The sequence below is a fragment of the Hyla sarda genome, unplaced genomic scaffold, assembly GCF_029499605.1.
Source record: "Hyla sarda isolate aHylSar1 unplaced genomic scaffold, aHylSar1.hap1 scaffold_465, whole genome shotgun sequence".
NCBI classification, from domain to species: Eukaryota; Metazoa; Chordata; class Amphibia; order Anura; family Hylidae; genus Hyla; species Hyla sarda.
The window spans coordinates 156,247-181,932 of NW_026610478.1; the positions used below are offsets into that span (position 1 = coordinate 156,247).

A 25,686-nucleotide genomic window follows, 5' to 3' on the forward strand; every position below is an offset into this window, starting at 1 on the left:
CATAGGTGCTGAATACATAAAAAGCGACTGTTCAGCGACAGACAAGTCGCATCGGCTGAAAGTAGGCCAGAATGTCAGTCCATGTTGGAGCAGGTTTAGATACAGTCTAAAGCATAGATCTCAAAGTCTGTGCACAGAATTTAGCAAGGGCCTCGCACCTTCTGATGCATCAGGTAGGTGCACAATAGCATAGCCTAACCCTCTGTACTTTGGTCTATATTGATGCGGGACATAGACAGCCAGCTGATGACCAATCCATTAGTGCAATGGATGGCTGGAAGCATTTGTCTTTGCCTTTGCAATACCACAGAAGCAATGCATGGTCAATGTACAGCAATGACACACCTGTGTGAACAGCCAGGAGACCCCCCCCCCCATGTTATGTTACATAGTTACATAGTTAGTACGGTCGAAAAAAGACATATGTCCATCAAGTTCAACCAGGGAATTAAGGGGTAGGGGTGTGGCGCGATATTGGGGAAGGGATGAGATTTTATATTTCTTCATAAGCATTAATCTTATTTTGTCAATTAGGAACATTCAGCACCCACCCGCTATCAAGGCAGCTGCCTATCATGTCATGCCCTACCTGCACAGGTGTGCTGGCTACTCAAATGATCCAATTAAGGAGGCCATTTAGTCAGCAGCAGCAGAAGTCCTGTGCCTGGACGCTCCAACAGGGGCCAGACACAAGCAGAAGCAGCAGAAGCAGCAGCAGCACCACCTTTTGTTTTTTGGCTGCAGCAGCAGCAAGGCCCACAGGGCTGGCTAGCTGGCTAGCCAGCAAGCAGGTAGCAATGAAAGTAGGAATCTTTCTTTTTAACCCTGTAAGGGGGTGGTGCACTGTACCCGAAGATACTGCCATATCGGGTCAATGCATAGGGCGACGGAAGCAAGCTTCGAAATCGGCCCCCGTTCTCAAAAATCCATTTAATATATGGTCCCCAGATAGGGGACGTATCAGATATTAAACTGATAAGAACAGATACTACACTTGATCTTAGCCAAAAGGCCGAGAAGCGATAACCGTGAAAGGGGCGGGCCCAACAAGGTCCCCTTCATGGGCACTATCACTGCTTGCTGTCAGGGAGGCTGCCAGACAATTTTCCATGCACACTCTGGGCTGGGGGGCAGTCAACCACCAGTACACACAGCAGAACCTAAACCCATACCATTATTGCTAAGCAGCAAGACAGGGGCCCATTGCACTCCCACGGGGCCTTTTTAAATGCAATCCATAACCCGGATTTGCCAGGAACCCTTCTTACTCCTCCTACTTGCATGTGACACTGGGCTTAGGATCTGCATAGGAAACACACACACAAGCACACACCTACCTTTGTTGCCTGCAGATGCCTCCTTGGCTGTCCCCAAACGGTATCAAACCAACACCCACGGGAAGCTGTAAGCATAGAGGACATGCCTGCACCCCATTGGACTTACCTGTGTGGGTTAAATCCGGGTTATTTGACAACCTATGGCGGTGATGGTTCTGCTCAGGCAGAGCAGTGCTGATGCTCCTCATAAAGCTGTCGCTGCTGTGAAGGTTCTAGGTGACATCACAAATCCCTATGGTTACATACACAACAAAGCTGGGTTGTTGTTGTTTACACTCTGCAAGGCCTGTGGAAGTGAGTGACATCATAGCACTGTAGTTCTGAGGGTTCAAGATGGATGCAACAATCTCCTGTTGCTTCTATGAAGGCCGTAATAGACGACATCACCAAACAGCTCCATAGTCACATACACAGCAAAGGAGAGATGTTGTTTACACCTAGGGATGTCAGTGGTATTGAGTGACATCACAGCACAGTGCTAAGGCTCCTGGGCCTGGACACAGCAGCGGCTGCAATATCTCAACGGAGAATACGTTTATATCTATGTGTGTGTGTGCGCATATATATATATATATATATATATATATATATATATATATATATTTCTCCGCCGAAATCACTTTTAAACCCATTTCCACCTTTTTTTCCCTTCTCTTCCTCTTACTTTTTTTTCACGTTTTTTTACGTTTTTCTCCTTTTCGCCTCTTTTCTGGGCGTATTATTCTTCTTTTTCTTCTTTTTTTTCGTCTAATGCATACCCCATCAGTGCAGCAATGCTTATTCAATACCGCCAGCAGATGGAGACACTGGGGGATAATTTTCTAAGGATTTATACTGATTTTTCCTGTCTGAATTTGTCGCACAGAAAGTTGCAGGCCAAATATGTGTGACATTTCTGCGACTTTAGCTTCTAGAGCATTTTTACAACATTATACATAGGTGCTGAATACATAAAAAGCGACTGTTCAGCGACAGACAAGTCGCATCGGCTGAAAGTAGGCCAGAATGTCAGTCCATGTTGGAGCAGGTTTAGATACAGTCTAAAGCATAGATCTCAAAGTCTGTGCACAGAATTTAGCAAGGGCCTCGCACCTTCTGATGCATCAGGTAGGTGCACAATAGCATAGCCTAACCCTCTGTACTTTGGTCTATATTGATGCGGGACATAGACAGCCAGCTGATGACCAATCCATTAGTGCAATGGATGGCTGGAAGCATTTGTCTTTGCCTTTGCAATACCACAGAAGCAATGCATGGTCAATGTACAGCAATGACACACCTGTGTGAACAGCCAGGAGACCCCCCCCCCCCATGTTATGTTACATAGTTACATAGTTAGTACGGTCGAAAAAAGACATATGTCCATCAAGTTCAACCAGGGAATTAAGGGGTAGGGGTGTGGCGCGATATTGGGGAAGGGATGAGATTTTATATTTCTTCATAAGCATTAATCTTATTTTGTCAATTAGGAACATTCAGCACCCACCCGCTATCAAGGCAGCTGCCTATCATGTCATGCCCTACCTGCACAGGTGTGCTGGCTACTCAAATGATCCAATTAAGGAGGCCATTTAGTCAGCAGCAGCAGAAGTCCTGTGCCTGGACGCTCCAACAGGGGCCAGACACAAGCAGAAGCAGCAGAAGCAGCAGCAGCACCACCTTTTGTTTTTTGGCTGCAGCAGCAGCAAGGCCCACAGGGCTGGCTAGCTGGCTAGCCAGCAAGCAGGTAGCAATGAAAGTAGGAATCTTTCTTTTTAACCCTGTAAGGGGGTGGTGCACTGTACCCGAAGATACTGCCATATCGGGTCAATGCATAGGGCGACGGAAGCAAGCTTCGAAATCGGCCCCCGTTCTCAAAAATCCATTTAATATATGGTCCCCAGATAGGGGACGTATCAGATATTAAACTGATAAGAACAGATACTACACTTGATCTTAGCCAAAAGGCCGAGAAGCGATAACCGTGAAAGGGGCGGGCCCAACAAGGTCCCCTTCATGGGCACTATCACTGCTTGCTGTCAGGGAGGCTGCCAGACAATTTTCCATGCACACTCTGGGCTGGGGGGCAGTCAACCACCAGTACACACAGCAGAACCTAAACCCATACCATTATTGCTAAGCAGCAAGACAGGGGCCCATTGCACTCCCACGGGGCCTTTTTAAATGCAATCCATAACCCGGATTTGCCAGGAACCCTTCTTACTCCTCCTACTTGCATGTGACACTGGGCTTAGGATCTGCATAGGAAACACACACACAAGCACACACCTACCTTTGTTGCCTGCAGATGCCTCCTTGGCTGTCCCCAAACGGTATCAAACCAACACCCACGGGAAGCTGTAAGCATAGAGGACATGCCTGCACCCCATTGGACTTACCTGTGTGGGTTAAATCCGGGTTATTTGACAACCTATGGCGGTGATGGTTCTGCTCAGGCAGAGCAGTGCTGATGCTCCTCATAAAGCTGTCGCTGCTGTGAAGGTTCTAGGTGACATCACAAATCCCTATGGTTACATACACAACAAAGCTGGGTTGTTGTTGTTTACACTCTGCAAGGCCTGTGGAAGTGAGTGACATCATAGCACTGTAGTTCTGAGGGTTCAAGATGGATGCAACAATCTCCTGTTGCTTCTATGAAGGCCGTAATAGACGACATCACCAAACAGCTCCATAGTCACATACACAGCAAAGGAGAGATGTTGTTTACACCTAGTGATGTCAGTGGTATTGAGTGACATCACAGCACAGTGCTAAGGCTCCTGGGCCTGGACACAGCAGCGGCTGCAATATCTCAACGGAGAATACGTTTATATCTATGTGTGTGTGTGCGCATATATATATATATATATATATATATATATATATATATATATATATATTTCTCCGCCGAAATCACTTTTAAACCCATTTCCACCTTTTTTTCCCTTCTCTTCCTCTTACTTTTTTTTCACGTTTTTTTACGTTTTTCTCCTTTTCGCCTCTTTTCTGGGCGTATTATTCTTCTTTTTCTTCTTTTTTTTCGTCTAATGCATACCCCATCAGTGCAGCAATGCTTATTCAATACCGCCAGCAGATGGAGACACTGGGGGATAATTTTCTAAGGATTTATACTGATTTTTCCTGTCTGAATTTGTCGCACAGAAAGTTGCAGGCCAAATATGTGTGACATTTCTGCGACTTTAGCTTCTAGAGCATTTTTACAACATTATACATAGGTGCTGAATACATAAAAAGCGACTGTTCAGCGACAGACAAGTCGCATCGGCTGAAAGTAGGCCAGAATGTCAGTCCATGTTGGAGCAGGTTTAGATACAGTCTAAAGCATAGATCTCAAAGTCTGTGCACAGAATTTAGCAAGGGCCTCGCACCTTCTGATGCATCAGGTAGGTGCACAATAGCATAGCCTAACCCTCTGTACTTTGGTCTATATTGATGCGGGACATAGACAGCCAGCTGATGACCAATCCATTAGTGCAATGGATGGCTGGAAGCATTTGTCTTTGCCTTTGCAATACCACAGAAGCAATGCATGGTCAATGTACAGCAATGACACACCTGTGTGAACAGCCAGGAGACCCCCCCCCCCCATGTTATGTTACATAGTTACATAGTTAGTACGGTCGAAAAAAGACATATGTCCATCAAGTTCAACCAGGGAATTAAGGGGTAGGGGTGTGGCGCGATATTGGGGAAGGGATGAGATTTTATATTTCTTCATAAGCATTAATCTTATTTTGTCAATTAGGAACATTCAGCACCCACCCGCTATCAAGGCAGCTGCCTATCATGTCATGCCCTACCTGCACAGGTGTGCTGGCTACTCAAATGATCCAATTAAGGAGGCCATTTAGTCAGCAGCAGCAGAAGTCCTGTGCCTGGACGCTCCAACAGGGGCCAGACACAAGCAGAAGCAGAAGCAGCAGAAGCAGCAGCAGCACCACCTTTTGTTTTTTGGCTGCAGCAGCAGCAAGGCCCACAGGGCTGGCTAGCTGGCTAGCCAGCAAGCAGGTAGCAATGAAAGTAGGAATCTTTCTTTTTAACCCTGTAAGGGGGTGGTGCACTGTACCCGAAGATACTGCCATATCGGGTCAATGCATAGGGCGACGGAAGCAAGCTTCGAAATCGGCCCCCGTTCTCAAAAATCCATTTAATATATGGTCCCCAGATAGGGGACGTATCAGATATTAAACTGATAAGAACAGATACTACACTTGATCTTAGCCAAAAGGCCGAGAAGCGATAACCGTGAAAGGGGCGGGCCCAACAAGGTCCCCTTCATGGGCACTATCACTGCTTGCTGTCAGGGAGGCTGCCAGACAATTTTCCATGCACACTCTGGGCTGGGGGGCAGTCAACCACCAGTACACACAGCAGAACCTAAACCCATACCATTATTGCTAAGCAGCAAGACAGGGGCCCATTGCACTCCCACGGGGCCTTTTTAAATGCAATCCATAACCCGGATTTGCCAGGAACCCTTCTTACTCCTCCTACTTGCATGTGACACTGGGCTTAGGATCTGCATAGGAAACACACACACAAGCACACACCTACCTTTGTTGCCTGCAGATGCCTCCTTGGCTGTCCCCAAACGGTATCAAACCAACACCCACGGGAAGCTGTAAGCATAGAGGACATGCCTGCACCCCATTGGACTTACCTGTGTGGGTTAAATCCGGGTTATTTGACAACCTATGGCGGTGATGGTTCTGCTCAGGCAGAGCAGTGCTGATGCTCCTCATAAAGCTGTCGCTGCTGTGAAGGTTCTAGGTGACATCACAAATCCCTATGGTTACATACACAACAAAGCTGGGTTGTTGTTGTTTACACTCTGCAAGGCCTGTGGAAGTGAGTGACATCATAGCACTGTAGTTCTGAGGGTTCAAGATGGATGCAACAATCTCCTGTTGCTTCTATGAAGGCCGTAATAGACGACATCACCAAACAGCTCCATAGTCACATACACAGCAAAGGAGAGATGTTGTTTACACCTAGTGATGTCAGTGGTATTGAGTGACATCACAGCACAGTGCTAAGGCTCCTGGGCCTGGACACAGCAGCGGCTGCAATATCTCAACGGAGAATACGTTTATATCTATGTGTGTGTGTGCGCATATATATATATATATATATATATATATATATATATATATATATTTCTCCGCCGAAATCACTTTTAAACCCATTTCCACCTTTTTTTCCCTTCTCTTCCTCTTACTTTTTTTTCACGTTTTTTTACGTTTTTCTCCTTTTCGCCTCTTTTCTGGGCGTATTATTCTTCTTTTTCTTCTTTTTTTTCGTCTAATGCATACCCCATCAGTGCAGCAATGCTTATTCAATACCGCCAGCAGATGGAGACACTGGGGGATAATTTTCTAAGGATTTATACTGATTTTTCCTGTCTGAATTTGTCGCACAGAAAGTTGCAGGCCAAATATGTGTGACATTTCTGCGACTTTAGCTTCTAGAGCATTTTTACAACATTATACATAGGTGCTGAATACATAAAAAGCGACTGTTCAGCGACAGACAAGTCGCATCGGCTGAAAGTAGGCCAGAATGTCAGTCCATGTTGGAGCAGGTTTAGATACAGTCTAAAGCATAGATCTCAAAGTCTGTGCACAGAATTTAGCAAGGGCCTCGCACCTTCTGATGCATCAGGTAGGTGCACAATAGCATAGCCTAACCCTCTGTACTTTGGTCTATATTGATGCGGGACATAGACAGCCAGCTGATGACCAATCCATTAGTGCAATGGATGGCTGGAAGCATTTGTCTTTGCCTTTGCAATACCACAGAAGCAATGCATGGTCAATGTACAGCAATGACACACCTGTGTGAACAGCCAGGAGACCCCCCCCCCCCCATGTTATGTTACATAGTTACATAGTTAGTACGGTCGAAAAAAGACATATGTCCATCAAGTTCAACCAGGGAATTAAGGGGTAGGGGTGTGGCGCGATATTGGGGAAGGGATGAGATTTTATATTTCTTCATAAGCATTAATCTTATTTTGTCAATTAGGAACATTCAGCACCCACCCGCTATCAAGGCAGCTGCCTATCATGTCATGCCCTACCTGCACAGGTGTGCTGGCTACTCAAATGATCCAATTAAGGAGGCCATTTAGTCAGCAGCAGCAGAAGTCCTGTGCCTGGACGCTCCAACAGGGGCCAGACACAAGCAGAAGCAGAAGCAGCAGAAGCAGCAGCAGCACCACCTTTTGTTTTTTGGCTGCAGCAGCAGCAAGGCCCACAGGGCTGGCTAGCTGGCTAGCCAGCAAGCAGGTAGCAATGAAAGTAGGAATCTTTCTTTTTAACCCTGTAAGGGGGTGGTGCACTGTACCCGAAGATACTGCCATATCGGGTCAATGCATAGGGCGACGGAAGCAAGCTTCGAAATCGGCCCCCGTTCTCAAAAATCCATTTAATATATGGTCCCCAGATAGGGGACGTATCAGATATTAAACTGATAAGAACAGATACTACACTTGATCTTAGCCAAAAGGCCGAGAAGCGATAACCGTGAAAGGGGCGGGCCCAACAAGGTCCCCTTCATGGGCACTATCACTGCTTGCTGTCAGGGAGGCTGCCAGACAATTTTCCATGCACACTCTGGGCTGGGGGGCAGTCAACCACCAGTACACACAGCAGAACCTAAACCCATACCATTATTGCTAAGCAGCAAGACAGGGGCCCATTGCACTCCCACGGGGCCTTTTTAAATGCAATCCATAACCCGGATTTGCCAGGAACCCTTCTTACTCCTCCTACTTGCATGTGACACTGGGCTTAGGATCTGCATAGGAAACACACACACAAGCACACACCTACCTTTGTTGCCTGCAGATGCCTCCTTGGCTGTCCCCAAACGGTATCAAACCAACACCCACGGGAAGCTGTAAGCATAGAGGACATGCCTGCACCCCATTGGACTTACCTGTGTGGGTTAAATCCGGGTTATTTGACAACCTATGGCGGTGATGGTTCTGCTCAGGCAGAGCAGTGCTGATGCTCCTCATAAAGCTGTCGCTGCTGTGAAGGTTCTAGGTGACATCACAAATCCCTATGGTTACATACACAACAAAGCTGGGTTGTTGTTGTTTACACTCTGCAAGGCCTGTGGAAGTGAGTGACATCATAGCACTGTAGTTCTGAGGGTTCAAGATGGATGCAACAATCTCCTGTTGCTTCTATGAAGGCCGTAATAGACGACATCACCAAACAGCTCCATAGTCACATACACAGCAAAGGAGAGATGTTGTTTACACCTAGTGATGTCAGTGGTATTGAGTGACATCACAGCACAGTGCTAAGGCTCCTGGGCCTGGACACAGCAGCGGCTGCAATATCTCAACGGAGAATACGTTTATATCTATGTGTGTGTGTGCGCATATATATATATATATATATATATATATATATATATATATATATATATTTCTCCGCCGAAATCACTTTTAAACCCATTTCCACCTTTTTTTCCCTTCTCTTCCTCTTACTTTTTTTTCACGTTTTTTTACGTTTTTCTCCTTTTCGCCTCTTTTCTGGGCGTATTATTCTTCTTTTTCTTCTTTTTTTTCGTCTAATGCATACCCCATCAGTGCAGCAATGCTTATTCAATACCGCCAGCAGATGGAGACACTGGGGGATAATTTTCTAAGGATTTATACTGATTTTTCCTGTCTGAATTTGTCGCACAGAAAGTTGCAGGCCAAATATGTGTGACATTTCTGCGACTTTAGCTTCTAGAGCATTTTTACAACATTATACATAGGTGCTGAATACATAAAAAGCGACTGTTCAGCGACAGACAAGTCGCATCGGCTGAAAGTAGGCCAGAATGTCAGTCCATGTTGGAGCAGGTTTAGATACAGTCTAAAGCATAGATCTCAAAGTCTGTGCACAGAATTTAGCAAGGGCCTCGCACCTTCTGATGCATCAGGTAGGTGCACAATAGCATAGCCTAACCCTCTGTACTTTGGTCTATATTGATGCGGGACATAGACAGCCAGCTGATGACCAATCCATTAGTGCAATGGATGGCTGGAAGCATTTGTCTTTGCCTTTGCAATACCACAGAAGCAATGCATGGTCAATGTACAGCAATGACACACCTGTGTGAACAGCCAGGAGACCCCCCCCCCCCATGTTATGTTACATAGTTACATAGTTAGTACGGTCGAAAAAAGACATATGTCCATCAAGTTCAACCAGGGAATTAAGGGGTAGGGGTGTGGCGCGATATTGGGGAAGGGATGAGATTTTATATTTCTTCATAAGCATTAATCTTATTTTGTCAATTAGGAACATTCAGCACCCACCCGCTATCAAGGCAGCTGCCTATCATGTCATGCCCTACCTGCACAGGTGTGCTGGCTACTCAAATGATCCAATTAAGGAGGCCATTTAGTCAGCAGCAGCAGAAGTCCTGTGCCTGGACGCTCCAACAGGGGCCAGACACAAGCAGAAGCAGAAGCAGCAGAAGCAGCAGCAGCACCACCTTTTGTTTTTTGGCTGCAGCAGCAGCAAGGCCCACAGGGCTGGCTAGCTGGCTAGCCAGCAAGCAGGTAGCAATGAAAGTAGGAATCTTTCTTTTTAACCCTGTAAGGGGGTGGTGCACTGTACCCGAAGATACTGCCATATCGGGTCAATGCATAGGGCGACGGAAGCAAGCTTCGAAATCGGCCCCCGTTCTCAAAAATCCATTTAATATATGGTCCCCAGATAGGGGACGTATCAGATATTAAACTGATAAGAACAGATACTACACTTGATCTTAGCCAAAAGGCCGAGAAGCGATAACCGTGAAAGGGGCGGGCCCAACAAGGTCCCCTTCATGGGCACTATCACTGCTTGCTGTCAGGGAGGCTGCCAGACAATTTTCCATGCACACTCTGGGCTGGGGGGCAGTCAACCACCAGTACACACAGCAGAACCTAAACCCATACCATTATTGCTAAGCAGCAAGACAGGGGCCCATTGCACTCCCACGGGGCCTTTTTAAATGCAATCCATAACCCGGATTTGCCAGGAACCCTTCTTACTCCTCCTACTTGCATGTGACACTGGGCTTAGGATCTGCATAGGAAACACACACACAAGCACACACCTACCTTTGTTGCCTGCAGATGCCTCCTTGGCTGTCCCCAAACGGTATCAAACCAACACCCACGGGAAGCTGTAAGCATAGAGGACATGCCTGCACCCCATTGGACTTACCTGTGTGGGTTAAATCCGGGTTATTTGACAACCTATGGCGGTGATGGTTCTGCTCAGGCAGAGCAGTGCTGATGCTCCTCATAAAGCTGTCGCTGCTGTGAAGGTTCTAGGTGACATCACAAATCCCTATGGTTACATACACAACAAAGCTGGGTTGTTGTTGTTTACACTCTGCAAGGCCTGTGGAAGTGAGTGACATCATAGCACTGTAGTTCTGAGGGTTCAAGATGGATGCAACAATCTCCTGTTGCTTCTATGAAGGCCGTAATAGACGACATCACCAAACAGCTCCATAGTCACATACACAGCAAAGGAGAGATGTTGTTTACACCTAGTGATGTCAGTGGTATTGAGTGACATCACAGCACAGTGCTAAGGCTCCTGGGCCTGGACACAGCAGCGGCTGCAATATCTCAACGGAGAATACGTTTATATCTATGTGTGTGTGTGCGCATATATATATATATATATATATATATATATATATATATATATTTCTCCGCCGAAATCACTTTTAAACCCATTTCCACCTTTTTTTCCCTTCTCTTCCTCTTACTTTTTTTTCACGTTTTTTTACGTTTTTCTCCTTTTCGCCTCTTTTCTGGGCGTATTATTCTTCTTTTTCTTCTTTTTTTTCGTCTAATGCATACCCCATCAGTGCAGCAATGCTTATTCAATACCGCCAGCAGATGGAGACACTGGGGGATAATTTTCTAAGGATTTATACTGATTTTTCCTGTCTGAATTTGTCGCACAGAAAGTTGCAGGCCAAATATGTGTGACATTTCTGCGACTTTAGCTTCTAGAGCATTTTTACAACATTATACATAGGTGCTGAATACATAAAAAGCGACTGTTCAGCGACAGACAAGTCGCATCGGCTGAAAGTAGGCCAGAATGTCAGTCCATGTTGGAGCAGGTTTAGATACAGTCTAAAGCATAGATCTCAAAGTCTGTGCACAGAATTTAGCAAGGGCCTCGCACCTTCTGATGCATCAGGTAGGTGCACAATAGCATAGCCTAACCCTCTGTACTTTGGTCTATATTGATGCGGGACATAGACAGCCAGCTGATGACCAATCCATTAGTGCAATGGATGGCTGGAAGCATTTGTCTTTGCCTTTGCAATACCACAGAAGCAATGCATGGTCAATGTACAGCAATGACACACCTGTGTGAACAGCCAGGAGACCCCCCCCCCCCATGTTATGTTACATAGTTACATAGTTAGTACGGTCGAAAAAAGACATATGTCCATCAAGTTCAACCAGGGAATTAAGGGGTAGGGGTGTGGCGCGATATTGGGGAAGGGATGAGATTTTATATTTCTTCATAAGCATTAATCTTATTTTGTCAATTAGGAACATTCAGCACCCACCCGCTATCAAGGCAGCTGCCTATCATGTCATGCCCTACCTGCACAGGTGTGCTGGCTACTCAAATGATCCAATTAAGGAGGCCATTTAGTCAGCAGCAGCAGAAGTCCTGTGCCTGGACGCTCCAACAGGGGCCAGACACAAGCAGAAGCAGAAGCAGCAGAAGCAGCAGCAGCACCACCTTTTGTTTTTTGGCTGCAGCAGCAGCAAGGCCCACAGGGCTGGCTAGCTGGCTAGCCAGCAAGCAGGTAGCAATGAAAGTAGGAATCTTTCTTTTTAACCCTGTAAGGGGGTGGTGCACTGTACCCGAAGATACTGCCATATCGGGTCAATGCATAGGGCGACGGAAGCAAGCTTCGAAATCGGCCCCCGTTCTCAAAAATCCATTTAATATATGGTCCCCAGATAGGGGACGTATCAGATATTAAACTGATAAGAACAGATACTACACTTGATCTTAGCCAAAAGGCCGAGAAGCGATAACCGTGAAAGGGGCGGGCCCAACAAGGTCCCCTTCATGGGCACTATCACTGCTTGCTGTCAGGGAGGCTGCCAGACAATTTTCCATGCACACTCTGGGCTGGGGGGCAGTCAACCACCAGTACACACAGCAGAACCTAAACCCATACCATTATTGCTAAGCAGCAAGACAGGGGCCCATTGCACTCCCACGGGGCCTTTTTAAATGCAATCCATAACCCGGATTTGCCAGGAACCCTTCTTACTCCTCCTACTTGCATGTGACACTGGGCTTAGGATCTGCATAGGAAACACACACACAAGCACACACCTACCTTTGTTGCCTGCAGATGCCTCCTTGGCTGTCCCCAAACGGTATCAAACCAACACCCACGGGAAGCTGTAAGCATAGAGGACATGCCTGCACCCCATTGGACTTACCTGTGTGGGTTAAATCCGGGTTATTTGACAACCTATGGCGGTGATGGTTCTGCTCAGGCAGAGCAGTGCTGATGCTCCTCATAAAGCTGTCGCTGCTGTGAAGGTTCTAGGTGACATCACAAATCCCTATGGTTACATACACAACAAAGCTGGGTTGTTGTTGTTTACACTCTGCAAGGCCTGTGGAAGTGAGTGACATCATAGCACTGTAGTTCTGAGGGTTCAAGATGGATGCAACAATCTCCTGTTGCTTCTATGAAGGCCGTAATAGACGACATCACCAAACAGCTCCATAGTCACATACACAGCAAAGGAGAGATGTTGTTTACACCTAGTGATGTCAGTGGTATTGAGTGACATCACAGCACAGTGCTAAGGCTCCTGGGCCTGGACACAGCAGCGGCTGCAATATCTCAACGGAGAATACGTTTATATCTATGTGTGTGTGTGCGCATATATATATATATATATATATATATATATATATATATATATATATATATATTTCTCCGCCGAAATCACTTTTAAACCCATTTCCACCTTTTTTTCCCTTCTCTTCCTCTTACTTTTTTTTCACGTTTTTTTACGTTTTTCTCCTTTTCGCCTCTTTTCTGGGCGTATTATTCTTCTTTTTCTTCTTTTTTTTCGTCTAATGCATACCCCATCAGTGCAGCAATGCTTATTCAATACCGCCAGCAGATGGAGACACTGGGGGATAATTTTCTAAGGATTTATACTGATTTTTCCTGTCTGAATTTGTCGCACAGAAAGTTGCAGGCCAAATATGTGTGACATTTCTGCGACTTTAGCTTCTAGAGCATTTTTACAACATTATACATAGGTGCTGAATACATAAAAAGCGACTGTTCAGCGACAGACAAGTCGCATCGGCTGAAAGTAGGCCAGAATGTCAGTCCATGTTGGAGCAGGTTTAGATACAGTCTAAAGCATAGATCTCAAAGTCTGTGCACAGAATTTAGCAAGGGCCTCGCACCTTCTGATGCATCAGGTAGGTGCACAATAGCATAGCCTAACCCTCTGTACTTTGGTCTATATTGATGCGGGACATAGACAGCCAGCTGATGACCAATCCATTAGTGCAATGGATGGCTGGAAGCATTTGTCTTTGCCTTTGCAATACCACAGAAGCAATGCATGGTCAATGTACAGCAATGACACACCTGTGTGAACAGCCAGGAGACCCCCCCCCCCCCCATGTTATGTTACATAGTTACATAGTTAGTACGGTCGAAAAAAGACATATGTCCATCAAGTTCAACCAGGGAATTAAGGGGTAGGGGTGTGGCGCGATATTGGGGAAGGGATGAGATTTTATATTTCTTCATAAGCATTAATCTTATTTTGTCAATTAGGAACATTCAGCACCCACCCGCTATCAAGGCAGCTGCCTATCATGTCATGCCCTACCTGCACAGGTGTGCTGGCTACTCAAATGATCCAATTAAGGAGGCCATTTAGTCAGCAGCAGCAGAAGTCCTGTGCCTGGACGCTCCAACAGGGGCCAGACACAAGCAGAAGCAGAAGCAGCAGAAGCAGCAGCAGCACCACCTTTTGTTTTTTGGCTGCAGCAGCAGCAAGGCCCACAGGGCTGGCTAGCTGGCTAGCCAGCAAGCAGGTAGCAATGAAAGTAGGAATCTTTCTTTTTAACCCTGTAAGGGGGTGGTGCACTGTACCCGAAGATACTGCCATATCGGGTCAATGCATAGGGCGACGGAAGCAAGCTTCGAAATCGGCCCCCGTTCTCAAAAATCCATTTAATATATGGTCCCCAGATAGGGGACGTATCAGATATTAAACTGATAAGAACAGATACTACACTTGATCTTAGCCAAAAGGCCGAGAAGCAATAACCGTGAAAGGGGCGGGCCCAACAAGGTCCCCTTCATGGGCACTATCACTGCTTGCTGTCAGGGAGGCTGCCAGACAATTTTCCATGCACACTCTGGGCTGGGGGGCAGTCAACCACCAGTACACACAGCAGAACCTAAACCCATACCATTATTGCTAAGCAGCAAGACAGGGGCCCATTGCACTCCCACGGGGCCTTTTTAAATGCAATCCATAACCCGGATTTGCCAGGAACCCTTCTTACTCCTCCTACTTGCATGTGACACTGGGCTTAGGATCTGCATAGGAAACACACACACAAGCACACACCTACCTTTGTTGCCTGCAGATGCCTCCTTGGCTGTCCCCAAACGGTATCAAACCAACACCCACGGGAAGCTGTAAGCATAGAGGACATGCCTGCACCCCATTGGACTTACCTGTGTGGGTTAAATCCGGGTTATTTGACAACCTATGGCGGTGATGGTTCTGCTCAGGCAGAGCAGTGCTGATGCTCCTCATAAAGCTGTCGCTGCTGTGAAGGTTCTAGGTGACATCACAAATCCCTATGGTTACATACACAACAAAGCTGGGTTGTTGTTGTTTACACTCTGCAAGGCCTGTGGAAGTGAGTGACATCATAGCACTGTAGTTCTGAGGGTTCAAGATGGATGCAACAATCTCCTGTTGCTTCTATGAAGGCCGTAATAGACGACATCACCAAACAGCTCCATAGTCACATACACAGCAAAGGAGAGATGTTGTTTACACCTAGTGATGTCAGTGGTATTGAGTGACATCACAGCACAGTGCTAAGGCTCCTGGGCCTGGACACAGCAGCGGCTGCAATATCTCAACGGAGAATACGTTTATATCTATGTGTGTGTGTGCGCATATATATATATATATATATATATATATATATATATATATTTCTCCGCCGAAATCACTTTTAAACCCATTTCCACCTTTTTTTCCCTTCTCTTCCTCTTACTTTTTTTTCACGTTTTTTTACGTTTTTCTCCTTTTCGCCTCTTTTCTGGGCGTATTATTCTTCTTTTTCTTCTTTTTTTTCGTCTAATGCATACCCCATCAGTGCAGCAATGCTTATTCAATACCGCCAGCAGATGGAGACACTGGGGGATAATTTTCTAAGGATTTATACTGATTTTTCCTGTCTGAATTTGTCGCACAGAAAGTTGCAGGCCAAATATGTGTGACATTTCTGCGACTTTAGCTTCTAGAGCATTTTTACAACATTATACATAGGTGCTGAATACATAAAAAGCGACTGTTCAGCGACAGACAAGTCGCATCGGCTGAAAGTAGGCCAGAATGTCAGTCCATGTTGGAGCAGGTTTAGATACACTCTAAAGCATAGATCTCAAAGTCTGTGCACAGAATTTAGCAAGGGCCTCGCACCTTCTGATGCATCAGGTAGGTGCACAATAGCATAGCCTAACCCTCTGTACTTTGGTCTATATTGATGCGGGACATAGACAGCCAGCTGATGACCAATCCATTAGTGCAATGGATGGCTGGAAGCATTTGTCTTTGCCTTTGCAATACCACAGAAGCAATGCATGGTCAATGTACAGCAATGACACACCTGTGTGAACAGCCAGGAGACCCCCCCCCCCCATGTTATGTTACATAGTTACATAGTTAGTACGGTCGAAAAAAGACATATGTCCATCAAGTTCAACCAGGGAATTAAGGGGTAGGGGTGTGGCGCGATATTGGGGAAGGGATGAGATTTTATATTTCTTCATAAGCATTAATCTTATTTTGTCAATTAGGAACATTCAGCACCCACCCGCTATCAAGGCAGCTGCCTATCATGTCATGCCCTACCTGCACAGGTGTGCTGGCTACTCAAATGATCCAATTAAGGAGGCCATTTAGTCAGCAGCAGCAGAAGTCCTGTGCCTGGACGCTCCAACAGGGGCCAGACACAAGCAGAAGCAGAAGCAGCAGAAGCAGCAGCAGCACCACCTTTTGTTTTTTGGCTGCAGCAGCAGCAAGGCCCACAGGGCTGGCTAGCTGGCTAGCCAGCAAGCAGGTAGCAATGAAAGTAGGAATCTTTCTTTTTAACCCTGTAAGGGGGTGGTGCACTGTACCCGAAGATACTGCCATATCGGGTCAATGCATAGGGCGACGGAAGCAAGCTTCGAAATCGGCCCCCGTTCTCAAAAATCCATTTAATATATGGTCCCCAGATAGGGGACGTATCAGATATTAAACTGATAAGAACAGATACTACACTTGATCTTAGCCAAAAGGCCGAGAAGCGATAACCGTGAAAGGGGCGGGCCCAACAAGGTCCCCTTCATGGGCACTATCACTGCTTGCTGTCAGGGAGGCTGCCAGACAATTTTCCATGCACACTCTGGGCTGGGGGGCAGTCAACCACCAGTACACACAGCAGAACCTAAACCCATACCATTATTGCTAAGCAGCAAGACAGGGGCCCATTGCACTCCCACGGGGCCTTTTTAAATGCAATCCATAACCCGGATTTGCCAGGAACCCTTCTTACTCCTCCTACTTGCATGTGACACTGGGCTTAGGATCTGCATAGGAAACACACACACAAGCACACACCTACCTTTGTTGCCTGCAGATGCCTCCTTGGCTGTCCCCAAACGGTATCAAACCAACACCCACGGGAAGCTGTAAGCATAGAGGACATGCCTGCACCCCATTGGACTTACCTGTGTGGGTTAAATCCGGGTTATTTGACAACCTATGGCGGTGATGGTTCTGCTCAGGCAGAGCAGTGCTGATGCTCCTCATAAAGCTGTCGCTGCTGTGAAGGTTCTAGGTGACATCACAAATCCCTATGGTTACATACACAACAAAGCTGGGTTGTTGTTGTTTACACTCTGCAAGGCCTGTGGAAGTGAGTGACATCATAGCACTGTAGTTCTGAGGGTTCAAGATGGATGCAACAATCTCCTGTTGCTTCTATGAAGGCCGTAATAGACGACATCACCAAACAGCTCCATAGTCACATACACAGCAAAGGAGAGATGTTGTTTACACCTAGTGATGTCAGTGGTATTGAGTGACATCACAGCACAGTGCTAAGGCTCCTGGGCCTGGACACAGCAGCGGCTGCAATATCTCAACGGAGAATACGTTTATATCTATGTGTGTGTGTGCGCATATATATATATATATATATATATATATATATATATATATATATTTCTCCGCCGAAATCACTTTTAAACCCATTTCCACCTTTTTTTCCCTTCTCTTCCTCTTACTTTTTTTTCACGTTTTTTTACGTTTTTCTCCTTTTCGCCTCTTTTCTGGGCGTATTATTCTTCTTTTTCTTCTTTTTTTTCGTCTAATGCATACCCCATCAGTGCAGCAATGCTTATTCAATACCGCCAGCAGATGGAGACACTGGGGGATAATTTTCTAAGGATTTATACTGATTTTTCCTGTCTGAATTTGTCGCACAGAAAGTTGCAGGCCAAATATGTGTGACATTTCTGCGACTTTAGCTTCTAGAGCATTTTTACAACATTATACATAGGTGCTGAATACATAAAAAGCGACTGTTCAGCGACAGACAAGTCGCATCGGCTGAAAGTAGGCCAGAATGTCAGTCCATGTTGGAGCAGGTTTAGATACAGTCTAAAGCATAGATCTCAAAGTCTGTGCACAGAATTTAGCAAGGGCCTCGCACCTTCTGATGCATCAGGTAGGTGCACAATAGCATAGCCTAACCCTCTGTACTTTGGTCTATATTGATGCGGGACATAGACAGCCAGCTGATGACCAATCCATTAGTGCAATGGATGGCTGGAAGCATTTGTCTTTGCCTTTGCAATACCACAGAAGCAATGCATGGTCAATGTACAGCAATGACACACCTGTGTGAACAGCCAGGAGACCCCCCCCCCCCATGTTATGTTACATAGTTACATAGTTAGTACGGTCGAAAAAAGACATATGTCCATCAAGTTCAACCAGGGAATTAAGGGGTAGGGGTGTGGCGCGATATTGGGGAAGGGATGAGATTTTATATTTCTTCATAAGCATTAATCTTATTTTGTCAATTAGGAACATTCAGCACCCACCCGCTATCAAGGCAGCTGCCTATCATGTCATGCCCTACCTGCACAGGTGTGCTGGCTACTCAAATGATCCAATTAAGGAGGCCATTTAGTCAGCAGCAGCAGAAGTCCTGTGCCTGGACGCTCCAACAGGGGCCAGACACAAGCAGAAGCAGAAGCAGCAGAAGCAGCAGCAGCACCACCTTTTGTTTTTTGGCTGCAGCAGCAGCAAGGCCCACAGGGCTGGCTAGCTGGCTAGCCAGCAAGCAGGTAGCAATGAAAGTAGGAATCTTTCTTTTTAACCCTGTAAGGGGGTGGTGCACTGTACCCGAAGATACTGCCATATCGGGTCAATGCATAGGGCGACGGAAGCAAGCTTCGAAATCGGCCCCCGTTCTCAAAAATCCATTTAATATATGGTCCCCAGATAGGGGACGTATCAGATATTAAACTGATAAGAACAGATACTACACTTGATCTTAGCCAAAAGGCCGAGAAGCGATAACCGTGAAAGGGGCGGGCCCAACAAGGTCCCCTTCATGGGCACTATCACTGCTTGCTGTCAGGGAGGCTGCCAGACAATTTTCCATGCACACTCTGGGCTGGGGGGCAGTCAACCACCAGTACACACAGCAGAACCTAAACCCATACCATTATTGCTAAGCAGCAAGACAGGGGCCCATTGCACTCCCACGGGGCCTTTTTAAATGCAATCCATAACCCGGATTTGCCAGGAACCCTTCTTACTCCTCCTACTTGCATGTGACACTGGGCTTAGGATCTGCATAGGAAACACACACACAAGCACACACCTACCTTTGTTGCCTGCAGATGCCTCCTTGGCTGTCCCCAAACGGTATCAAACCAACACCCACGGGAAGCTGTAAGCATAGAGGACATGCCTGCACCCCATTGGACTTACCTGTGTGGGTTAAATCCGGGTTATTTGACAACCTATGGCGGTGATGGTTCTGCTCAGGCAGAGCAGTGCTGATGCTCCTCATAAAGCTGTCGCTGCTGTGAAGGTTCTAGGTGACATCACAAATCCCTATGGTTACATACACAACAAAGCTGGGTTGTTGTTGTTTACACTCTGCAAGGCCTGTGGAAGTGAGTGACATCATAGCACTGTAGTTCTGAGGGTTCAAGATGGATGCAACAATCTCCTGTTGCTTCTATGAAGGCCGTAATAGACGACATCACCAAACAGCTCCATAGTCACTTACACAGCAAAGGAGAGATGTTGTTTACACCTAGTGATGTCAGCGGTATTGAGTGACATCACAGCACAGTGCTAAGGCTCCTGGGCCTGGACACAGCAGCGGCTGCAATATCTCAACGGAGAATACGTTTATATCTATGTGTGTGTGTGCGCATATATATATATATATATATATATATATATATATATATATATATATATTTCTCCGCCGAAATCACTTTTAAACCCATTTCCACCTTTTTTTCCCTTCTCTTCCTCTTACTTTTTTTTCACGTTTTTTTACGTTTTTCTCCTTTTCGCCTCTTTTCTGGGCGTATTATTCTTCTTTTTCTTCTTTTTTTTTCCGTCTAATGCATACCCCATCAGTGCAGCAATGCTTATTCAATACCGCCAGCAGATGGAGACACTGGGGGATAATTTTCTAAGGATTTATACTGATTTTTCCTGTCTGAATTTGTCGCACAGAAAGTTGCAGGCCAAATATGTGTGACATTTCTGCGACTTTAGCTTCTAGAGCATTTTTACAACATTATACATAGGTGCTGAATACATAAAAAGCGACTGTTCAGCGACAGACAAGTCGCATCGGCTGAAAGTAGGCCAGAATGTCAGTCCATGTTGGAGCAGGTTTAGATACAGTCTAAAGCATAGATCTCAAAGTCTGTGCACAGAATTTAGCAAGGGCCTCGCACCTTCTGATGCATCAGGTAGGTGCACAATAGCATAGCCTAACCCTCTGTACTTTGGTCTATATTGATGCGGGACATAGACAGCCAGCTGATGACCAATCCATTAGTGCAATGGATGGCTGGAAGCATTTGTCTTTGCCTTTGCAATACCACAGAAGCAATGCATGGTCAATGTACAGCAATGACACACCTGTGTGAACAGCCAGGAGACCCCCCCCCCCATGTTATGTTACATAGTTACATAGTTAGTACGGTCGAAAAAAGACATATGTCCATCAAGTTCAACCAGGGAATTAAGGGGTAGGGGTGTGGCGCGATATTGGGGAAGGGATGAGATTTTATATTTCTTCATAAGCATTAATCTTATTTTGTCAATTAGGAACATTCAGCACCCACCCGCTATCAAGGCAGCTGCCTATCATGTCATGCCCTACCTGCACAGGTGTGCTGGCTACTCAAATGATCCAATTAAGGAGGCCATTTAGTCAGCAGCAGCAGAAGTCCTGTGCCTGGACGCTCCAACAGGGGCCAGACACAAGCAGAAGCAGAAGCAGCAGAAGCAGCAGCAGCACCACCTTTTGATTTTTGGCTGCAGCAGCAGCAAGGCCCACAGGGCTGGCTAGCTGGCTAGCCAGCAAGCAGGTAGCAATGAAAGTAGGAATCTTTCTTTTTAACCCTGTAAGGGGGTGGTGCACTGTACCCGAAGATACTGCCATATCGGGTCAATGCATAGGGCGACGGAAGCAAGCTTCGAAATCGGCCCCCGTTCTCAAAAATCCATTTAATATATGGTCCCCAGATAGGGGACGTATCAGATATTAAACTGATAAGAACAGATACTACACTTGATCTTAGCCAAAAGGCCGAGAAGCGATAACCGTGAAAGGGGCGGGCCCAACAAGGTCCCCTTCATGGGCACTATCACTGCTTGCTGTCAGGGAGGCTGCCAGACAATTTTCCATGCACACTCTGGGCTGGGGGGCAGTCAACCACTAGTACACACAGCAGAACCTAAACCCATACCATTATTGCTAAGCAGCAAGACAGGGGCCCATTGAACTCCCACGGGGCCTTTTTAAATGCAATCCATAACCCGGATTTGCCAGGAACCCTTCTTACTCCTCCTACTTGCATGTGACACTGGGCTTAGGATCTGCATAGGAAACACACACACAAGCACACACCTACCTTTGTTGCCTGCAGATGCCTCCTTGGCTGTCCCCAAACGGTATCAAACCAACACCCACGGGAAGCTGTAAGCATAGAGGACATGCCTGCACCCCATTGGACTTACCTGTGTGGGTTAAATCCGGGTTATTTGACAACCTATGGCGGTGATGGTTCTGCTCAGGCAGAGCAGTGCTGATGCTCCTCATAAAGCTGTCGCTGCTGTGAAGGTTCTAGGTGACATCACAAATCCCTATGGTTACATACACAACAAAGCTGGGTTGTTGTTGTTTACACTCTGCAAGGCCTGTGGAAGTGAGTGACATCATAGCACTGTAGTTCTGAGGGTTCTAGATGGATGCAACAATCTCCTGTTGCTTCTATGAAGGCCATAATAGACGACATCACCAAACAGCTCCATAGTCACATACACAGCAAAGGAGAGATGTTGTTTACACCTAGTGATGTCAGTGGTATTGAGTGACATCACAGCACAGTGCTAAGGCTCCTGGGCCTGGACACAGCAGCGGCTGCAATATCTCAACGGAGAATACGTTTATATCTATGTGTGTGTGTGCGCATATATATATATATATATATATATATATATATATATATATATATATATATTTCTCCGCCGAAATCACTTTTAAACCCATTTCCACCTTTTTTTCCCTTCTCTTCCTCTTACTTTTTTTTCACGTTTTTTTACGTTTTTCTCCTTTTCGCCTCTTTTCTGGGCGTATTATTCTTCTTTTTCTTCTTTTTTTTCGTCTAATGCATACCCCATCAGTGCAGCAATGCTTATTCAATACCGCCAGCAGATGGAGACACTGGGGGATAATTTTCTAAGGATTTATACTGATTTTTCCTGTCTGAATTTGTCGCACAGAAAGTTGCAGGCCAAATATGTGTGACATTTCTGCGACTTTAGCTTCTAGAGCATTTTTACAACATTATACATAGGTGCTGAATACATAAAAAGCGACTGTTCAGCGACAGACAAGTCGCATCGGCTGAAAGTAGGCCAGAATGTCAGTCCATGTTGGAGCAGGTTTAGATACAGTCTAAAGCATAGATCTCAAAGTCTGTGCACAGAATTTAGCAAGGGCCTCGCACCTTCTGATGCATCAGGTAGGTGCACAATAGCATAGCCTAACCCTCTGTACTTTGGTCTATATTGATGCGGGACATAGACAGCCAGCTGATGACCAATCCATTAGTGCAATGGATGGCTGGAAGCATTTGTCTTTGCCTTTGCAATACCACAGAAGCAATGCATGGTCAATGTACAGCAATGACACACCTGTGTGAACAGCCAGGAGACCCCCCCCCCCATGTTATGTTACATAGTTACATAGTTAGTACGGTCGAAAAAAGACATATGTCCATCAAGTTCAACCAGGGAATTAAGGGGTAGGGGTGTGGCGCGATATTGGGGAAGGGATGAGATTTTATATTTCTTCATAAGCATTAATCTTATTTTGTCAATTAGGAACATTCAGCACCCACCCGCTATCAAGGCAGCTGCCTATCATGTCATGCCCTACCTGCACAGGTGTGCTGGCTACTCAAATGATCCAATTAAGGAGGCCATTTAGTCAGCAGCAGCAGAAGTCCTGTGCCTGGACGCTCCAACAGGGGCCAGACACAAGCAGAAGCAGAAGCAGCAGAAGCAGCAGCAGCACCACCTTTTGTTTTTTGGCTGCAGCAGCAGCAAGGCCCACAGGGCTGGCTAGCTGGCTAGCCAGCAAGCAGGTAGCAATGAAAGTAGGAATCTTTCTTTTTAACCCTGTAAGGGGGTGGTGCACTGTACCCGAAGATACTGCCATATCGGGTCAATGCATAGGGCGACGGAAGCAAGCTTCGAAATCGGCCCCCGTTCTCAAAAATCCATTTAATATATGGTCCCCAGATAGGGGACGTATCAGATATTAAACTGATAAGAACAGATACTACACTTGATCTTAGCCAAAAGGCCGAGAAGCGATAACCGTGAAAGGGGCGGGCCCAACAAGGTCCCCTTCATGGGCACTATCACTGCTTGCTGTCAGGGAGGCTGCCAGACAATTTTCCATGCACACTCTGGGCTGGGGGGCAGTCAACCACCAGTACACACAGCAGAACCTAAACCCATACCATTATTGCTAAGCAGCAAGACAGGGGCCCATTGCACTCCCACGGGGCCTTTTTAAATGCAATCCATAACCCGGATTTGCCAGGAACCCTTCTTACTCCTCCTACTTGCATGTGACACTGGGCTTAGGATCTGCATAGGAAACACACACACAAGCACACACCTACCTTTGTTGCCTGCAGATGCCTCCTTGGCTGTCCCCAAACGGTATCAAACCAACACCCACGGGAAGCTGTAAGCATAGAGGACATGCCTGCACCCCATTGGACTTACCTGTGTGGGTTAAATCCGGGTTATTTGACAACCTATGGCGGTGATGGTTCTGCTCAGGCAGAGCAGTGCTGATGCTCCTCATAAAGCTGTCGCTGCTGTGAAGGTTCTAGGTGACATCACAAATCCCTATGGTTACATACACAACAAAGCTGGGTTGTTGTTGTTTACACTCTGCAAGGCCTGTGGAAGTGAGTGACATCATAGCACTGTAGTTCTGAGGGTTCAAGATGGATGCAACAATCTCCTGTTGCTTCTATGAAGGCCGTAATAGACGACATCACCAAACAGCTCCATAGTCACATACACAGCAAAGGAGAGATGTTGTTTACACCTAGTGATGTCAGTGGTATTGAGTGACATCACAGCACAGTGCTAAGGCTCCTGGGCCTGGACACAGCAGCGGCTGCAATATCTCAACGGAGAATACGTTTATATATATGTGTGTGTGTGCGCGTATATATATATATATATATATATATATATATATATATATATATATTTCTCCGCCGAAATCACTTTTAAACCCATTTCCACCTTTTTTTCCCTTCTCTTCCTCTTACTTTTTTTTCACGTTTTTTTACGTTTTTCTCCTTTTCGCCTCTTTAATGGGCGTATTATTCTTCTTTTTCTTCTTTTTTTTCGTCTAATGCATACCCCATCAGTGCAGCAATGCTTATTCAATACCGCCAGCAGATGGAGACACTGGGGGATAATTTTCTAAGGATTTATACTGATTTTTCCTGTCTGAATTTGTCGCACAGAAAGTTGCAGGCCAAATATGTGTGACATTTCTGCGACTTTAGCTTCTAGAGCATTTTTACAACATTATACATAGGTGCTGAATACATAAAAAGCGACTGTTCAGCGACAGACAAGTCGCATCGGCTGAAAGTAGGCCAGAATGTCAGTCCATGTTGGAGCAGGTTTAGATACAGTCTAAAGCATAGATCTCAAAGTCTGTGCACAGAATTTAGCAAGGGCCTCGCACCTTCTGATGCATCAGGTAGGTGCACAATAGCATAGCCTAACCCTCTGTACTTTGGTCTATATTGATGCGGGACATAGACAGCCAGCTGATGACCAATCCATTAGTGCAATGGATGGCTGGAAGCATTTGTCTTTGCCTTTGCAATACCACAGAAGCAATGCATGGTCAATGTACAGCAATGACACACCTGTGTGAACAGCCAGGAGACCCCCCCCCCATGTTATGTTACATAGTTACATAGTTAGTACGGTCGAAAAAAGACATATGTCCATCAAGTTCAACCAGGGAATTAAGGGGTAGGGGTGTGGCGCGATATTGGGGAAGGGATGAGATTTTATATTTCTTCATAAGCATTAATCTTATTTTGTCAATTAGGAACATTCAGCACCCACCCGCTATCAAGGCAGCTGCCTATCATGTCATGCCCTACCTGCACAGGTGTGCTGGCTACTCAAATG

General features: G+C 46.0%; 11 non-coding genes across 11 annotated transcripts; all 11 read right to left on the reverse strand.

The window, feature by feature from the left end:
• Nucleotides 1-833: 833 nt before the first annotated feature.
• On the reverse strand, nt 834-1,024 carry LOC130336053 (U2 spliceosomal RNA). Its single transcript, XR_008877552.1, has one exon. It is a non-coding gene; the product is annotated as a U2 spliceosomal RNA (small nuclear RNA).
• A 2,081-nt stretch (nt 1,025-3,105) lies between these two features.
• Nucleotides 3,106-3,296, reverse strand: LOC130335940 (U2 spliceosomal RNA). Its single transcript, XR_008877455.1, has one exon. It is a non-coding gene; the product is annotated as a U2 spliceosomal RNA (small nuclear RNA).
• A 2,091-nt stretch (nt 3,297-5,387) lies between these two features.
• Nucleotides 5,388-5,578, reverse strand: LOC130335941 (U2 spliceosomal RNA). The gene has a single exon (XR_008877456.1). It is a non-coding gene; the product is annotated as a U2 spliceosomal RNA (small nuclear RNA).
• A 2,088-nt stretch (nt 5,579-7,666) lies between these two features.
• On the reverse strand, nt 7,667-7,857 carry LOC130335942 (U2 spliceosomal RNA). Its single transcript, XR_008877457.1, has one exon. It is a non-coding gene; the product is annotated as a U2 spliceosomal RNA (small nuclear RNA).
• Nucleotides 7,858-9,948: 2,091 nt separating this feature from the next.
• Nucleotides 9,949-10,139, reverse strand: LOC130335943 (U2 spliceosomal RNA). The gene has a single exon (XR_008877458.1). It is a non-coding gene; the product is annotated as a U2 spliceosomal RNA (small nuclear RNA).
• Nucleotides 10,140-12,224: 2,085 nt separating this feature from the next.
• On the reverse strand, nt 12,225-12,415 carry LOC130335944 (U2 spliceosomal RNA). The gene has a single exon (XR_008877459.1). It is a non-coding gene; the product is annotated as a U2 spliceosomal RNA (small nuclear RNA).
• Nucleotides 12,416-14,512: 2,097 nt separating this feature from the next.
• LOC130335979 (U2 spliceosomal RNA) lies at nt 14,513-14,703 on the reverse strand. The gene has a single exon (XR_008877491.1). It is a non-coding gene; the product is annotated as a U2 spliceosomal RNA (small nuclear RNA).
• Nucleotides 14,704-16,786: 2,083 nt separating this feature from the next.
• LOC130335946 (U2 spliceosomal RNA) lies at nt 16,787-16,977 on the reverse strand. Its single transcript, XR_008877461.1, has one exon. It is a non-coding gene; the product is annotated as a U2 spliceosomal RNA (small nuclear RNA).
• Nucleotides 16,978-19,064: 2,087 nt separating this feature from the next.
• Nucleotides 19,065-19,255, reverse strand: LOC130335947 (U2 spliceosomal RNA). The gene has a single exon (XR_008877462.1). It is a non-coding gene; the product is annotated as a U2 spliceosomal RNA (small nuclear RNA).
• A 2,092-nt stretch (nt 19,256-21,347) lies between these two features.
• LOC130335948 (U2 spliceosomal RNA) lies at nt 21,348-21,538 on the reverse strand. Its single transcript, XR_008877463.1, has one exon. It is a non-coding gene; the product is annotated as a U2 spliceosomal RNA (small nuclear RNA).
• Nucleotides 21,539-23,630: 2,092 nt separating this feature from the next.
• LOC130335950 (U2 spliceosomal RNA) lies at nt 23,631-23,821 on the reverse strand. Its single transcript, XR_008877464.1, has one exon. It is a non-coding gene; the product is annotated as a U2 spliceosomal RNA (small nuclear RNA).
• Nucleotides 23,822-25,686: the final 1,865 nt, after the last annotated feature.